The sequence below is a fragment of the Pelmatolapia mariae genome, linkage group LG12 (assembly GCF_036321145.2).
Source record: "Pelmatolapia mariae isolate MD_Pm_ZW linkage group LG12, Pm_UMD_F_2, whole genome shotgun sequence".
NCBI classification, from domain to species: Eukaryota; Metazoa; Chordata; class Actinopteri; order Cichliformes; family Cichlidae; genus Pelmatolapia; species Pelmatolapia mariae.
Window position 1 is genome coordinate 183,451 of NC_086237.1, and position 18,472 is coordinate 201,922.

Genomic DNA, 18,472 nt, shown 5'->3' on the forward strand with positions numbered 1-18,472 from the left:
CTGTGATTCGAACCAGCAGCATTTCTTCTTTAAATGTTGTTTTTAATTTTCAAGCTCAACGAAAAAATTTGATCTGTTTCAGGACAGAACTAAGAATATAATGAAGAGTGAAAAAATACTTTTTCTTTAAAATAGGGATAAAATAGGATAAAAAAAAAAACACTGGCTGTTTATGATGCACAGGTTTCCTAAAAAAAACCCCATCTTTTTGCTTGAGGTCACTGTGATTTTATGTCCCCCCCCCCTCTTTGTTTGTTGTTGTTGTTGTTGTTTTCCCACCATCACATCATCAGCGAGGGAAGTCTCTGCAAGCTCCAACTGTCTCAGCAAAAAGGAAAACGTCATGCACACACAGTGTGTGTGTGTGTGTGTGTGTGTGTGTGTGTGTGTGTGTGTGTGTGTGTGTGTGTGTGTGTGTGTGTGTGACAGAGAGAGTTACAGTGCAGTGTTTGTGTAGGAGGGTTAACAGTGTTTTGATTGTAATTAGGCAAGAAGAAAAAGCTGAAAAAGAGAGAGAGAAAGGGGGAAAATGGGACCGTTGTTTCTTTAAGAGGTTTGCTCCTTCATTGGCAGCTGCTCTCTCTCTCTCTCTCTCTCTCAGTGCAGATTCATTACTTCTTCTTCTTCTTCTCCTCCTCGGGGCACAATGGGCATTTATCATCACCCCCGCGGTGCGTGTGTATGTGTTTATTCAAATCTCTGTACCAAGAGCGGAGCGGCCCCACTCCGGAGCTCTCTCTCGGTGACACGGACGCACGGGGGCTCATTGTTGGAGGAGCCCCAGAAAAAGCCCACCAAATCGGCCAGTAGGAGAGAAGGAGGAGGATGAAGAGGAGGAGGAGAGCAGCAGCGACAGAAGGAGTCGGGAGTCAGCAGCTGCGGTGCTGTTGGTGGTAGCGGTATGCTGTCCACTCGCACGCCGTCTCTCCATGCGACCATCCGGGGGAGCGTCCAGCTTCGCTGTTTCGTCTCTTTGCTTCCATTTCCAGCATCTTTTATTTCTCTTTTTCTCTCCGTGCTGCTGGAGTAGCCTGCTGCTTCCAATTCGCTCTCCTGGAACTACACGCGGAGGAGCAGGTGCATCATGCAACCTGCGTGTCATTTGTCTTTTTTTTTTTTTTTTTTTTTTGTCAGGGGAAAAAGGTGAAAGAGAGGTAGATGGTAGTTGCATCTTTTCTTTTCTTTTCTTTTAGCTTTTTTTTTCTTTTTCGTGGGGTAATGGGGGGGCGACAAGGGGAAAGGAAGGATGGGAGGATGAAGGGGAGATGCGTCTTAACAGGTGCAGATATGGCGGAGAGGAGTTTTTCTTTTTTGGGGGCACAAAACTGCTTTGATTCCCGGATTCCTCCTTTGATCTGCAGATGAGTTCGTGTCTGGGTTTGGTGTTTATGAATGGAGGGAGATTTCCTTTTTCCCGCTCCATCAGCTGCTGTTTTGGGAGATTTTATTTTGGAGAGTGGCTAATTAGCGCCTGTAATTGGATAATGTGGCTTTATGTGGCGCTGCTGTTGACCTCACTTTGAGCTCAGATTGAATCGTGATGAAGGAGAGTCACTTGTAAACACCTGAACCCCCTCCTTTAAAGCCTCTCTCTCCCTCACGAGCGTCTCAGTTTGGCTCCTTTTCCTTTTTCTGGTTCATTTATTTGTCTTATTTTGAGCTCTAGCTGCTGATTGTCCAAACGCAATTCTTGTGAAATTTCAAATCCAACCCGAGAATTGTGCCTGGACATCTGTTGCTGGACGCTCCTGCACCTCCTGCGCCTCCTTCACCAGGATAAAGTCTGTTTTTCCCTCCTCTGCATGTTCCTCGTTTGGTTTTTCTTTTAAAAGCATGATCACGTTTAACGTGTTTGTTTCCATTTTGATGTGTGCTGAGGGATTTCTATCAGAGGGCCACTGTAATTTTTTTCCTGCCATCTTAAACTTTCATTTCTCTTCATTTTTGATTCATTCTAGCGAATCAGAAAACATTTAAACACTCGCTTTCCCTCCCCTCCAGATTTCGTTTCATTACGGGCCTGCAGGAGTTGGAAGAGAAGGAGGAGGCCAAGCAAAAATAAGTAAATAAATAAATAAAGACTGATAATTAAGTATTTTACAAGCTGAGACGTTTTTTCTAAGTTGTTGGAGTGAAACTAATATTTCTCCGGCAGGCCCAGCTCCACAGCTTCTCTCTTTATTCGCACTTTTCCTACTGAAAACCTCGCTGGGAAGGTTTATTGTCGCTCCACTGGTGAGCTTTTGTTACCGCCTTTTGTTGGCGTTTTGGGGATTATAATTTGCATAATTCTTCAGGAATGTATCATTTTAATTTTGTTTAACAAACCGTGACCTTTTCCAAACCCTTTATCCTTTTGATAAAGGACGCCATTACAAGCCAATAAAGAGGAATTCGTTTGTACTCATTCTACTGTTAATGAATAATAAAGAATTAATGATCATTGGAAGAATCCGATTTTTTTGTTCCATTTTTCTTCGTTTCTTCATGTTTTTGTGTTTATTTCCCTCCACATGCATCACTTTTTTTTTTTAATTTATATTTAATTTATCAGAGCACAAGTTAAAGTTTAGCATGTTAAAAATTTGGGAAAGGAATGAATGAAATGAAATTTTCTTTTGATCCAAAAGGCCCACCATGTTCAGTTTCTTTGGGTGCTTGGTTTTGGAGTCCCAGTTTATTTTCTTTTTCATGAGAAGTTTGGATTTTGGCACAAAAACGAAAAGAAAAAAAGAAAGAAATGGCCAAGTTTGGGAAACTTTTGATTCTTAAGTTCATTAGATGTAAGACAAACTAAATAAATCCATTAAAAAATACAATTGCAATTCATATCGATATTTTTTAAATAGAATTGTTCCCACAGTGAGATTTTTCTATCTGAAACAACCTGCTGAAGATTTTTGATTTTATTTTTTCAGTTAAAATCTGCAGTCGTGTGAAAACTGTGGAACCACAGGAATCTGAAAAGCTGTCAGCAGCAGGGTAAACCAAACGCTCAGTTTAACTTTGGCCTCCTTTGGGTTTGGGACAGGGGTCTGTTTGATTTTCACACCACAGCATCACCTCAGCTCGGATGCGTTGGGTGTCCTCAGACTAATTTGCTGCTGTAATCCGCTCTCAGCGTGTTGCCCGAGGAGCCGAGCTGCTCTGGGATGGAGCTCACAGGATTAAAAACTCAGGGAGGTGTGTGTTTGTGTGTGCATGTGGTAAATGCACCACCACCCAAGTTGGGGAGACAAAAAAAAGAAAGAAAGAAAACCACAATGTTTGTCTGCTGAGTGTCATTGAATGCCCCATAATGAGTGGATCAGACAGGAGACCCTCTCATATCCAAACAACATCTTGAGATCAGGAATGCTTTAAATTTGAGTTTCAGTTACAAAATTACCCATAATTTGGATGAAACACTAGATTTTCCTTTAAAACCAAAGCGTGATACCAGCTACAAGAACTTTTCCTGAATAAAACAGTTTTGAATGGGCAAAATCTGGAATTATGAGATCAAAAGTGAAAATCAGAGTCTCTGTTTTCTGATATTGTTTCTGGAATTACAGACTCAGACTGGTTAATCAAAAAATGTCTGGTTCTTCCACTTTTCTGTAAAACTCTACACAAAACCAGTTCTCTTTTTGCAAACCCTCATCTGTGCTCACTTTCATTTCCTTTAGATGCCCGAGGAGATAAAAATCATTCAGCAATTTACTAGAAAATGGCAAAATTTTAAAGCAAGAGCCCTAAAACAAAAAAAAAACCAACCTAATAACTGTGTAACACTGGCAGGGATTTGTGGGCTTCTGACTAATTGGTTTAAATTTGCTGGATTATTACATTTGGTTTCATTTTCAGCTTTTTAAAAAATGATTCCTATGAATAATTTTTGAAAATATAAAATTATAAATGATAACATTTCTAGTGGGAATGTTATAAAGTCATTCAGCTTTGAAGAGCATTCAAACATAGAACCAAACCCTCAGTTTATTTCCCATCATTTGAAGAAATTCTACAAAGTCGCAAAAACATTTGCGGTTGAAGTGCTGATGTAGCTGAAGCTTCACTCGTTGTGGCATTGAGGGTAACTTCAGGCACACTTGCAGCTGAGTGCAGCTCAACGAGGGATTGATCAGTATCGGCAGTAATATTGATGACAAAGATATCTTGAGGAAACAATTAGGAGAGCAGTGTAATGATTAGAGGGATCATTAGAGCCATTTAACCTCGCTGGCATCTGCTGATGAGGTATGGACTGATCGCTGATGTGTTTCCACTAACTCTGGGGTTCTGAAAGCTCGATGGTAAAACTCGGGATTGTTTGGTGTAACTTCAAATCTTTGTGAAAATGCTTGAAATCACAAACTATAGAAAAAATGAGCATTTGGACATATAGGTTTGAAAAAGCTCCTTTGTGAGCACGTCAGCTGCCGCTTCACTGTTTCAGGCAGACATCTTTGGCCTGCATCTCAGAACAAAAGGACGAGTTCATGTCCGTCTTCATCTCTTTGTCTCATCACACATATTCTCCGGATTAATTGAATATAAATATGATTTCAGGTGCTGACGCAGCTTTAAAACCTTTGAAAATGCTTTCTCTTCCGGTTTCGGCCTCCATGTTGGTCACCGCCGGACGGCGTTCGTCTCGCTTGCATTCTGCTCTGGGTCACTCACTTCCTCCTTCACATCCCACCTCCTTCTGTTCCCAAGAACACCATCACTTCCACAGTCACATGACCCAGGTTGTGTCATCGTCGGGACACACACGCGCACACACACATTTAACGCGGCAGAGTATAAAGCAGGGAGGACGGAGATAGAGATGAAGGGAGGGGACCGGATGTGGGCGGAGGAGGAGGAGGAGGAGGAAGAAAAGGAGGGGGTGTGGGAGCATCACAGAGGTGACGTCACATCACGACCTCCTTCCCAGCATCCCTCCCTCCCTTATTCCCATCACACACTCACACACACACACACACTCACTCAGGCAGCATCTCACAGGCGTCTACAGGAACGCCAGGGAAATGACCTCCTGTGACTCCACGGAGACGTGACGTCTTTTCAGTAGACGCGAGGAGGCCATTCGTAGGTACATCTGTGTGTGTGTGGGTGAGCCCCTTCGTCTGCAGAGGCAGTTGTGGACAGGTACAATAAGCGGGTCGCCTCCACTGAGTGCTGGTGAGGCTGAAAGGGGTTAATGCTTTTGGTTGGAGGTGTCAGAGGGACTGCAGATGTCCATATGATATGATCCCCTCCCCTTCTCATTCCCAGCAACGCACACCCACCCAAACGCCATCATCATCGGCAGCAGTGAAAATATCACTGCCGCTGGCGCTTTGCAGGGAAAACTGGCGGCCATGTTTTGGCCCTTAAAACAACGGATCTAAAAAAAGTGGCTACCTTTACGACTCACGCACACGAAACACTAAAGTGCGTGCTGCCTGTGTGAACTTACACCCTTTTCATCCTTACATCCTTTTCTTTGCGCCGCCATTTGCTCTACCATTTCATCGCCAGCCGGCAAAGCCTGGGACGTCTTCACCCGTCTGCGACCGGGCTGCCATCACTACCATACCACCCCCCACCACCACCACCTTCTCTAACCCCACACTGCACCACTGTTCAATCCCAGCTGCAGACACACAGCTGCAGTTCAGCAGGGGCGCTCTGACATCACCGCCTCCTTCCAGCCAATCATCTGCTTTGTTTATTTTAAGCAACATTTACTGCTTGGCCAGTGGAGGACATGTTTTTTTTTTATGTAGCAGCAATTTCACATGTCGTTGTGGTCGACTGTTCCTGTAACGAGGAGTAGAGGTGTTTTAATCACTATCGTAAAGAGGATGGGAGGTTTTTTGGGTTTTTTTAAACAGTGAATAGAAAGTCCTTCAACTACCAACGCAGCAATGCATCACTGCGATGACGCCTGTGCGGTTGCAATAAATGCAGCCATGCAGAGTTTGGCTAAAGTGCCACAAATTAAAAAAAAAGACAGCTTTAAAAAAAAGCCTTGATGGAGGAAAGGCCGAACTGACCTCGGGTCGCGGTGCTTTCTCAATAAATCAGTCAAGGAATTCCTTTCATTCATGCTGAGCACTTTGTGTTGGCTGTTTTTTAGGCTTTGGATGTCGTCTTGCTTTCAAACAAGTAATATTTAAAGAAAATGTTATTAGAACTCTTTAATTCCCTGATTTAATTACTCTGAATCATCACTAACTGATTGTGTCTGGCTAGCAGTTGGAAAGAGTCAAAGAATCTGGATGAAGATTTATGGGTAAATTTGTTAACAGTAAAGATGCTGGTATAAGTATAACTTCCAGAAGTTGTTTATAAATATAGTTGTTCAGTTAAAATGTTTATTTTCCTTCTTTCCCTGATTTGGGATCTTACTCTATCCCAGCATCCTCCTGTCACACCAACTTCTGCATGTCCTCCTTCACTACAACCGCGAATCTTCTCTGAGGTCTTCCTGGCAGCTCCATCTTAAACATCTTTTATCCAGTACATCCACTATCCCTCCTCTGCACATGTCCACTCCATCTCAGCCTTGCCTCTCTAACTTTATAAAACTGCCCAACCTGAGCTGTTCCTGTGATGAGCTCATTTCTAATCCTGTCCATCGTGGTCACTACCAATGAAAATCTTAGCATCTTAACCCACAAGAAAGTGGTCCGTTTTTCATAACAGCCTCCCTGCTGTCAATCACAGTCTTTAATCTGGCATCTGGCAACTGTACAGAAAGACTGAGGCTCCTTTTAACAGAAGTGTTAAGGATTTTCTCAGGAGGTGTGAGTGTGTATACTGCTCTAATAATAATGTTTGACACAGAAAAATCAGAAGGCACACCTGGCCGTGCCTCACAGCATACCAATGTACCTCAGCACACCATTTGGGAACCATTAAACAACAGAGGTGTCAAAATCATTTTGGTCCATATACAAATCAAGCAAAATCGCTGCGATCCATTCTAAAAAACCTCCAAAACAATGCTTCCAGCTGTATGCTAGACACTCCTGGTTAGAGGATAAACTGACTGGGTTATAGTATTTTTGCACTGTTGAGAATTAGAAGGAAGCTCCAAGGATTGTGCACCTGTGATTTAGACCGTTACTGAGCAATTTTGGAAGAAAAAGAAAAGTCATAGCACCCTGCTGTCTTGAAATATAATTGTCCTTTCCCACAAGGACGTGATTAGTTCTAGATTACTCTGTTTAAAACAGTGTTCACATGAATAATAATGTAACAAGACTGTAAAGTGTAGATTGTTTTCTGAATGAAATAACTTGAAGCAGTCTTTCTTTTCTCCAAGTTACATGATTTTCCTTCTTTTCAGCGAATAGACTTATTTATACATTTTGAAGAAGAAAAATAAATCTGACACATCTTGGATTAAAGGTTTCAGAATTTGAGAAAAATATTTTTTAAAAAGCACATGTATGGTTTTTTAAAAGTGGTGGGAAAAAAACAATGAAACAGTATTTAACTGTTATTTTTATGCAAACAATGACTATAAAATGTTAAAGTATTTTAAACTATGTGTTAAACTATGTGAAACCCTTAGATTGGATTATGATATTTAGACTGGATACAATATGAGGTTTAAAAAGTATAGAAATAGTCAATTCAAATAATTTACTATTATTATTTACTAATGGTCAGGAGGGTTTTGTGTGTGGGAAGGTTAAATTTAGAGAAAAAAATCTTTAAATGTGCAAAGACTATAAAAGATGGAAAACTTAATAAACACATATTCTTTCCTCTTCCACACATACACACCCATGAGGCTTTTGGTGCACTCATTCCTGCACGTAAACAATCTGCCTAAATGAGATCTACTTTTAAAAGCAAACACTGCGATTGTGCTGCTGCTTGTTCGGTGGGATCAGCGAGCTGTGCAGAGCAGCTGCAGAGTCGCAGCTCCTCATCTCTTTCAGCGCTATTACCATAATATGTGGTGGGAAAGAAATCGCTCATCAATCAGAAGTGTTGGGAAAGTGACCACGCCAAAGACCCGGGGCTGGCTGTTTGAGCAGCAGGCTCACAGGGGTCAGCCGGGGTGCTCTGTGTGTGTGTGTGAGCGTGTGTGTTTTGTCATTAATCACTGCAGGTTTGAAGAGAGCGAGAGGCGTCACACCCTTTATCCTTCCCTGCTCTTCATCCTCTGCCTCCTCCCACACGGCCGGTGGCCTTCGCACCCCATCTGACCATCACATTGAGGCCAAGGTCAACCTGATCACACCCCCCCGACTAACAACTCATCTCCCATCAGCCCTCTCCAGGAATCAACCTTCACCCCCAGCCCACTCGGCGACGTCCTCGCCTCACATTCCCCCCACTGCGTCCCCTTTGTTCACCTGTTGTCCTGGAGACTCGATTGCCACTGAGACCACCCTCTACTGTGTGTCCATGTGTGTGTGTGTGGCAGAGGTCAGGACAGAAGCTAAAATAACAGATAATCCCACAGAGCACCGATCAGGCTATGACACCATGGAGGCCACTCAGTGGCAACCTAAACAACAATAATTTCACAAAAGGAAAATTACACTTATCGCATAAAATACGCGCACAACATAGAAACAAACAACTTAAAGCTTTTTCCAAAACACCAATCTGGAAGCTTTCTGGCTTCACTTTAGTCTGCTTCTATTAGCCAATCAGGTCTGAGCAGGTAGCGTGCCAGTTAATAGGGAACGCCAAAAAAAGGGAACGCCAAAATTCAACGTTGGAACCTCTGAAAAAGCCAATTGCAGACAAATTGGCTTTTTCATTGGGTTTTTTAAACTCACCTGCTGCTTTAAACAGTGACTGACACATGGAACAGGACGTCTTAGCTAAAAGCTCTGTGAGGCACCATTTCAAGGTTAATGCCCATCTTGGGATGTAAAATAAGGCAGCTCTATCACATGGTACAGGTGTATTACCTTGTCGCACATTGTGTCCTTTGGGTAACTTGATGCAGTGGCTGCAGTCAAACAGGCCACTGAGAAGTAATGGTCCAGTTTAAGCTATATCCACACGTACACGGTATTTCTGAAAACAGAGATTTTGCTCTTTCATTTTTGCAAAAAAACCCTTAAATCCATAAATCTATATCAAGCATGCTAAAGCAACAAGTAATGATATAACCCCAAAAGTATCAAAATGTTAGCTAATCAGAAGCCTAAAGGTAAACGTTATTAGGCGAACACAGTTGAAGAAATGAGTCCTACATTTAGAGAAACAATGAGGCTGAACTATTGTCAGTGTCACTCTGGAGAAAATCCTTCGACATCTGTGCTCTGTTCTTACTCACTCTGATGTCTCAGTGTTTCTAAGCGTAGGGACAGTAGCTGTGTGCAGATAGTAAGATTAACAGCAACTGTCATTTGTCTCTGTACACCATTCCAGAAAGCTTCCTTAGTCTGACATCAAAAAAGGAGACAAAGGTGCTCACATTTGACAGAATCTTCATATTCTTTGTCCACACGTAAACGCAGAGATCTTAGCTCTAAAAAAGGGGTTTTCAGAAGCTCCGGTTTCAGTGACCTAAACTGTGTTTATGTGTGGAAAGGGCCTTGAAGATCTACAAACTATGCACTGAGAGATCAGAGTGATGGCAGCTAAATAAATTGCTGGTTGGTCGACCAGCTGGTTGGAATACGTCATGTTGTGCACTTTGTTTAGTTTTTTGTTTTGTTTTGTTTTTTTTTTGTTTTTTTTTTGGGGGGGGGGGGGATCCCCCTTTTTTACTTTTGCTTTCACCTGCTCATTAGATTTAGGCACCCAAAAACATGTTTTGATCTCACATATTGTGTTATTTCTTTCTGAATTATTAGTTAATATATTCAAGTTTGGGTTTCTGCTTAGGTTTGACCATATTTGTTATGTTTGAAGTTTTGATTTTAAGTGAGATTTATTTTTTTTTATTCCTGATTTTTTCTTTTTTAGTATTCTTGGATGGTTAACTTTAGTTTTATTATAGTGTTTAGTTCCCTCAGTGTTTCCCTTTTCATTTGTCCTTTCTCGCTTTCTGTGTTTATGCATTTGTCCTTCTGTGTTCCCTTCATCGTGTTTTCGTGTTTGATGGGAGTATTCTTGTCTCCATGTTTAGGAACAGGTGTTTTAGGTTGTGACCTTTTTTACTTTGGTAGATTGGTTGATAGATTGTTGTCTTGATTACTTTCATCTGTTTGTTTTTTTCTAATCCCTGGTTACTCCTCGGTGTATAAATAGTCCTTCCTTCCTCTTTGTCTGATGATCCGTCGCAGTGTGTATTTTCTTCTCAGTGTGCCTCCGTGACTTGCAGCCTGTGCATTTTGGATTTGTTCTCATTTAGTTGCTTTCCTGGATGTTTCTGGCTTTTTGTTTTTGGTCTGCATTGGGTCAACCTTTGATTTCAACCTGACAAAAAAGAACTTTAGGTTAGGGTTAGGAATAAGATTATGCTTTTGGGATGAAACAGTTAGATAAAAAGAGTTATCTAGTGGCTTGAAAATTTAGGAGGTACTGACACAAGTTTTTTAATATGGCGTGTCATGATCTGCCATCAAAGAACACCTTCTGTGTAAATGAACCATATCTGTTTAACAAAATAGCATTTTACATTTGCCAAGGCTGGCAAAAATGTCACCAGATATATCAAGTATAATCAAAATGTTGGACTCGAAATAATAGTCTAGTCTGCTGTAAGCTTTGTTACAGGTTACTGAATGGTACATTCCATTCTCCTTTCATGTCCCCACCATATTGTCTAGTGTGTGTATACACCCCACCAACCAGTCCTGTGTTTGCTGTCCATTGAGATGAACTGGAGAAGCTGGGTTGGATCACCGTTTCTATTGTAAAGAGGACTGCAGCACCTTGCAAGCTGTAAATAATTATATTAGAATGACAGCTGTGGTTGTAAATTGTTCTGCACAGGTTGCTGTTCTTGTCTAGTTTTTGGGTTTTCTGGGGTTGGAGAGACTTTGTTAAATATTAAATTCTGAGACTTTGTTTCTGGAAGATGCAAGAATGTGACTTTTCCTGGAAGAGAAAAAGAAAAATTGCTAGTGAGTCTGATCCAGGCAGCAATTTGACAAATATTTAGTTGGCAAAAGCATATTAACTTGAAGAAGGAAAGCTTCTGCAGGCTTTTTCACTAAACCACAGCTGTCAGCACCACAACATTTGGTGGCAAGTTTTCTCATCCAGAAGCTGCAGTGCTTAAAAAATGTATTCGACCGTATTTCAGACATCTGTCAACTTGTTTAAAACTTAAACTTATCTTGTTATTTATTTGGCAAATAACAAACAAAAATCAAGTTAGCCAAATTTAAGCCGCCACTAAGTCGGTAATTAATTAAATATAGCATTCCACCATTAAAATGAAAATGTTCTGTTCAGGAATGCAAGTAAACAAAAGTAATTTAACAACAAAATAAGCTCTTTGCCATTTTTTACAGCTTCTTTGTAAAACAGCACATTTTAAAATTCATTGATAATGACAGCAATTGCAATACTTGTGTCATTGTTGTATCGTTCTGTTCTGTCTGGTGTTGCACTGTCTTTGTTTTGTTTTTTTTGTAATTTTTGCACACTTGCACTTTATGTAGCCCTGTGTTAATTGCCTATGTCACATGTAGCACCATGGTCTTGGAGGATCGTTGTCTTGTTTCACTGTGTACTGTACCACTGCACATGGTTGGAATGACGATAAAGCAATTTGACTTGACTTAAAAAAAACAAAAAAAAAAAACTAAAATTACACTGACGGCAACGCAGACTTCTTGAATGGTTGTGAATACAATTAATCTCACAACAACCCAGATTATTGGTCACATAGTTGCAGTAAAATTCCTTTAAGAGACTTCAGCAGAATATCTAGAGGTCCATTTCAGTTACTCAGTTAGCTGAGAGTGTACTTTGCAGACATTTTGCAGCTGGAGCCACCTATGTTGCAAACACACCTGTTAATCAAAATATCTACATCTCTTCTCCTGTAACCTGCTTTGTATACCAGTTATAATACTGGGGGAAATTGGCTACAGTAAACATGTTTACTTCTCTGGTAAAGCTGGGTTTTTTAAAATGGGAGTCCGTGGGGTCAGACTTGCTTTGGCAGGCTTCTTTCTTTCTTGATCATTACATCATGTGTTTGAACTTTATGGTTTCGGTTAGATGTCAAACACTTGGTGTCTTCACCGAGTGCTGCAGCTGTCTAAATATAAATCATAAAAGCCCAACACTGCTGAAGCTGCAGTATTGTACACTGTACAAGATCAGATATGTTTGGAAGTCAAACTTCAGGCAGCAGATTACTAAAATGACGGTTATTCCATATTTTTTTCCCATTACATTTAAAGGTTGATAGAAGCCAGCGTGGTCACAATTATATTTCCTTTTAAAATCTATGAACTTTTGCATATGATGGTATGCTATTCTACACACACAAATTTATTGAAATATCATGTGCAACTTTTGAGTGAGCTCTCACTCTGGTCATTCCTACACCTCATTCCTACATGCCGTCCCATTCCTCTCCATCCTACTGGGGGGACAGCCGGCTGCAGGAATGCAGGCCCGTCCCAACCGTCCCAAATGACTGCACACACAAAAAAGGATTTAACTCTTTGTCACAATTGTCCCCTCACACTCCGGCCTGCAAAGGGAGGAAAAAAAACAAAACAGCACAAGACTCCTGAATCCACTGCCCCTCCACCATCTCGCCACCCTCAACCATGACCCACCCCCCTCCCTCCACTGTGGCCCCTACCTTTCTCCTGACCCCGGCCGTGTGCATAAAAGACCCATCAGAAGTATCGCTGGCCACATTTACAAGTGAAAGAGGCTTAATAATGGAGCGGTTAGGGAGAAGAATGAGAAGACAGAGGGGCACTCACAGATGTGGAGGTGCAAAGGGAGGGGGGAGGAAGGAGCAGCGTCCCATTGTTGCCCCCGCCACCGTCACCACCCAGCTCTGGTGGAAGGAAGGAAGAAGGGAGGGTTGGCAAGGGGTGAGGAGGTAAAGTGTGAGGTGAAAGTTGCTTTTTACACAGATTTTGATGAAGAAGCAGAGAGGAGGAAGAGGATAAAAAGAGGAAGGAAGTAAATGTGGTGAATAGGGGGTTGGGGGTGGAGCACAACATTAAATTGCAGAAGAATAAATTAATACAACTACACTACTCTTACCTAGGAAGAAATAAAGGCTTCTCCAGCTGTTCTACTGGGAGCGTGTGAAAAAAAGCTCAAAGGTCACGGTCTGTGTGTGTGTGTGTGTGTGTGTGTGTGTGTGTGTGTGTGTGTGTGTGTGTGTGTTACGGTGATCCTGGCTTTTTCTTTCCATGCGTCTCTCATTGTCCTGAACTGCATAGATGGCAGCACACAGCAACAGCAGCTGGGGTGAAGAGGCCTCTAAACTGACCTTTGAACCCCTCCTCTTCCTCACACAGCCTGTGTGGTGGTGGTATTGGTGGGTGGGGTGGAGGGCGGAGAGCAGAGGGTGGGGGTTGATGAAGTCATCACAGCAGGGTCGTGGTGAGATGTGGCATATATAGGAGGCAGCCTGGTGAATTTTGAAAGGATGAGGAGATGTTTCCAAAATTTCATCAAGCAGAGAGGAAACTGAAGTTTGGAGGTTTTGGCTGGTTTCCTGTTTGGTCGGTCACCTCCAGCAGGTGAGAAAAATGGCAGTTGGGCATCTCCAAAGAAACCAAGTTGGCTGAGAAAACAAGCTACAGTAGAAATCTGGCAGCATCTGAAAAGTTTTCATTGGCCTTGGCTCAAAATTTGACATTTAAATGACAAACTTGACTCTAATGTTGTTTAACTCGAAGTTTCTTGGGGTGCATACATCAAGCATAACTCGTTGCTCAAGAGAGTAAAATCTGACAAAATGAAGAAACAATATTTAAACCGAATTTTGTCTCACGCCAACCTCATCTCCTAACATGGATCTACAACCAAACTGCTTCATTATGTTTGAGAAACGATCAGGTTCTCAAATCTCAGAAGCACCGTGCCCAACCATGATTCTTACTTTGGATGACACCAACATGACCTCCAGTTCTTCTGTGATGAATATTTTTGGTGATTTGTGATTAATTTATGTTCTTTAATTCAAATAAGTCTGCCTTCTTTCATCTGGGAATACTGGTAAAAATCGGAAACTTCCAGTAATGCACCTCTCCTCCAGTTTTCCCATGAATTTATGTGGCACAATTCCTTATTTTGTGTAGTTTCTGCTCACACTCTAACCAGTCACTTTAGATAGCTGCCCCTCCCTGAGCATAGTTCTGCCTCTTCATGTTTAAAGGGAGTTCTTCCTCCCTACAGTTGCCAGGTGTTGTTTAAACAGGTAAATTATACTTCTGTGTCAGATCTACGTCGTTACTTACATCATGACAGGACCCCATTTTAACTCTACGTTGAAACCTGACGTGCACCTCCCTCCCAGGAAATGTAACTACACGTCGTGTTGACACATACCACAACGTGAATGGCGTGAAAGTGCAATGTAGGGATAAAGGTAGTTTCCATTTACATCTGTTAGGTTTACCTAAAATAAAGACAAACAAAACCTAGAAGTCTGTCGCAAAAAGAGAAACTCAAGAAGTTAACCCAAAGCACACTGCTGCTCACACACACTACCAACAAAGGTATTCTGGCACTGGAGTGCTCTTCTTTCTAGTGCTCCCTTATCTAATTACTGAATGCGTTTAGCTGTAAGACGCGGTACCTAAGGCAGCAGAGAGAAAACGCAACACCTGTCCACACATGCAAAATGGGCGCTACACAATAAAACTGAATTGAAATGAACATATGAAGATGTAAATTTAAAAAAATAACTTTCACCCCGGAGTTTTGACTCCAGGGTTAATTTTTAAATCTCATGTTTAGGCGACTGTGTGGTAGGATTTAGAAAGAGCCAATTCCAAAAAAGTGGCCAGACAGTGTAAAATGTAAAGAAAAACAAATACAATTGTTTACAAATCTCATAAACAGTTATTTTATTCACAATATAGAAAACATATCAAAACTTTAAAGTAAGAACACTGAATACTTCTACTTTGAAACCATACTGTTAATGATAGTATGAGTGCTTTTAACAAGCCAGAAGGCCACTCTCCTCTTTAGTCTGGAGGATGGCGCATCCATGTTTTCCAAAAATAATGTCATTTTTGTTTTCCACTTTGCCTCAGTTGATATTAAACAAGCTTTGGGCCAGAGAATGAGATATGTACAGATATGACTTCTTCCGTATATAATGGAGCTTTGCTCTGCATTTGTGGATGGCTGCACGAGCTGTTCACAGACACTGATTTGTGGAAGTGTTCCTGAGCCCATGCAATGATTTCTATGAATTAATCATGCCTGTTTTTTAATCCAGTGTTGCCCTGCAGGCCATAAGATCACAGGCATCCAATTTAGTTTCCAAACTTTTATCCATTACACAATCTCTGACTCTTTTGATATCATGTACTGTAGGTGATGAGATATTTTATACTGAAGAACATTAAAATTGTTCCACAATTTGTAGATACATTTTGTATGGATTACTGAGCCTCTGCCAATCTTTACGTTTGAGAAACTTTGATTTTCTAAGTTGCTCGTATTATTCCCAATCATGTTACTAATCTCCATCTATCCTAACCTGTTACCAGTTAAATACACTATATTCCTTCAGCTGTTTTCTTTAAGTAACACCAACTTTTTACAGCATTTTGCTGTCCCTGTCTGAACTTTGAGATATCTTGCTGCCATCAAACTCAAAACTAGCTTTTTTGAAATATATATTTTCTTTTTTTTGTGTGATTAAAATGTGCATCTATGAGATTTGCAAATTATTGCATTCTTTTTTTATTTACATGCTTCTCAGTGTCCCAATAGAGCAGGGGTGTCAAACCTCAGGCCTCGAGGGCCGGTGTCCTGCAGGTTTTAGATCTCACCCTGGGTCAACACACCTGAATCAAATGATTACTTCATTACCAGGCTTCTGGAGAACTTCAAGACATGTTGAGGAGGTAATTTACAAATTTGAATCAGCTGTGTTGGATCAAAAACACATCTAAAACCTGTAGGACACCGGCCCTCGAGGTCTGGAGTTCGACACCTGTGCAATAGAGGGTAGATAAGAAATCTGATGGGGTGGTGCTTTTCCCTAAATACTAATATCAGCTGATGTTTATCAGGTATAATTGTCTAGGTTAGGTGGATGAGAATCTCAGCCTCAACATGAACAGGAACATCTAGTCTAGGGACTGTGAAGTATTGCCAATATTTATATCAAATTCAATGCAAGAACTTTATTCACAATAATTCATTAAATAATGTGAGTTAAAGTTATAAATCCTCATAGTCCAAAAAATAGTCAGCTACAGTGATTTGTTGAATAAGTTTATACTTTCCCATATTTCAAGACCATCTTGCACCAGCCTACCCTTTTGTTTCTCCAGTGAAACGTCCAGAATTTGATCGTTAAATTTTAATTTACAAAATAGTCAATGGTAGTGATGAAGAACCACTCACCAGTGCTGTCACCTACTGGTTAGCGAACTCCAGTTTCGAGGCTTCGTGCATTTGAGCCGCCGTTGTGTTGAAACCAGATGTGACAGCAAGGGACAGACCTACCGGCTAATGACTTGTCAATCTCAAATTGTTAATTAACGAGCATACCCAGGACAATTCTCCTTTCTGAAACTTGAAAATGATAACCATGTGAGATAAAATGAGTGATTTAGCCCTGTTTCCCCTTAGACTTCCGTGGGACTGGAAGACTTTTTGCAAACACGGGTATCGCCCCCTGTTGGCAATTAAAGAATGCAGCTGGATGCGTAATGATTCTGGAGCCTATCCCTGCTCTCACAGGGCAAGAGTAGGGGTTTGATCTGCACAGGTACCCAGTCTGTCGCAGGGCTAACACAGAGAACAAAGAACCATTCACACTTTCACACCTACAGCCAATTTAGGATCACCATGTAATTTAACCCCCATCTGTGTCTTTACCAGAGAGAACCCACACAGAAAGAATTCAAACCCAGGACTTTCTTGCTGTGAGAGGATGGTGCTAAGTACCACCCCACTGTGCCAACTCAGTGTAAAAATGAGGTCTCATGCGTAAATGAGTTGGATCTAATGTCAAGTAAGTTAAGAGAAATGTCCACACAAGCGAGAATGTAGCTTCACGGACTCAAGAGTGAACAAACACAGCCTCCTGAAGACCTCTGACACCTGTTCATTTCCGATGGAGAAACTATTAATTTCCTGCTCAAGGAGATATCAGGGCTACGTCTTTCTCAGAGATCTAATCAGCATCACATCTCGTACAGAGAGCTGATACACAGCAGCTCCAGTCATTCACAATCAAGGACAGGTGGATAAAAAAAAAAAAAAAATCATGCTTCACCCTTTTTGAAGCAATTTGTAATAAAATACCAGAAAAACAGGCTTTTATAAAGTTTTCAGTCCTGGATAATGTTGAGAAAGGATGAGTTTTAAATGAACAACATGTTGTTGTATTACATGAGACCATTATCTACTTGTTGAGTTTACACCAAATAACAGTCGTTAACCGCTTTATGTGAAGAACATTGACTTCACTGCAGATTTTACAGATATCTTTCAGTCTCTTGATATTTCAACTGTTAGACTATGGATATGTAATTACCGTACAAAACAGTGACTTATCTTTAGAAAGCATCGTCAGTGTAGTAAATTTAACAGCAGCTTTTTCATGCAGTCTTGCCCCTCAAAGTCTTGATGCATGCTCAATCATCCAGGTAAGTAAATCCCAAAAGGTTGATTCTGTTCCTGCAGTCAGCTGAGACTGAAGAAGTCACTTGGATGTAGCGTTTTCTCCCACTGAAAACGCTACAGCCAGATGAACAGAATCAACCTTTTGGGGTCTTGCTCCTCAAAGTTTTTCAATGAATGCGGCAGCAAATGTCTTAGTTTTTTGTGATTGTGGGGTCTAAGCATTTTCAGTACGAGTGTCGTTATGATTGGAGGAATAATTTTCTCAGAATGAGAAACACAGACAAACACTCCGAATGTATTTACGTTAAACAACTTCTCGATTCAGTCGCTCTGAGCACTTGGGTTTCCAATGTGGCAAATAAATCACAATAAATTATAAACAGAAGAATGAATGTAACTTCGAGCTGGTTAAGCAAAAAAAAGAAAAAGAAACTGGAGATTAATTTAGCAAAGGAATGGGGAATGCCAGGCCTCAAGGGCCGGTGTCCTGCAGGGCCTTGATCCAAAACAGCTGATTTAAATGGCTAAATTACCTCCTCAACATGTCCTGAAGTTCTCCAGAGGCCTGGTAATGAAGTAATTATTGGATTCAGGTGTGTTGACCCAGGGTGAGATCTAAAACCTGCAGGACACTGGCCCTTGAGGCCTGGAGTCCTGCAGTGACCTCTGCAGTGACCAGTTGCCTGATTCAACATAAAGCACCCAAAGGGTCAAAAAGTAATTGGACCCTTTACTGTCTTTCTTTGAAATCAGAGTGGTGATTGTTAAAAAA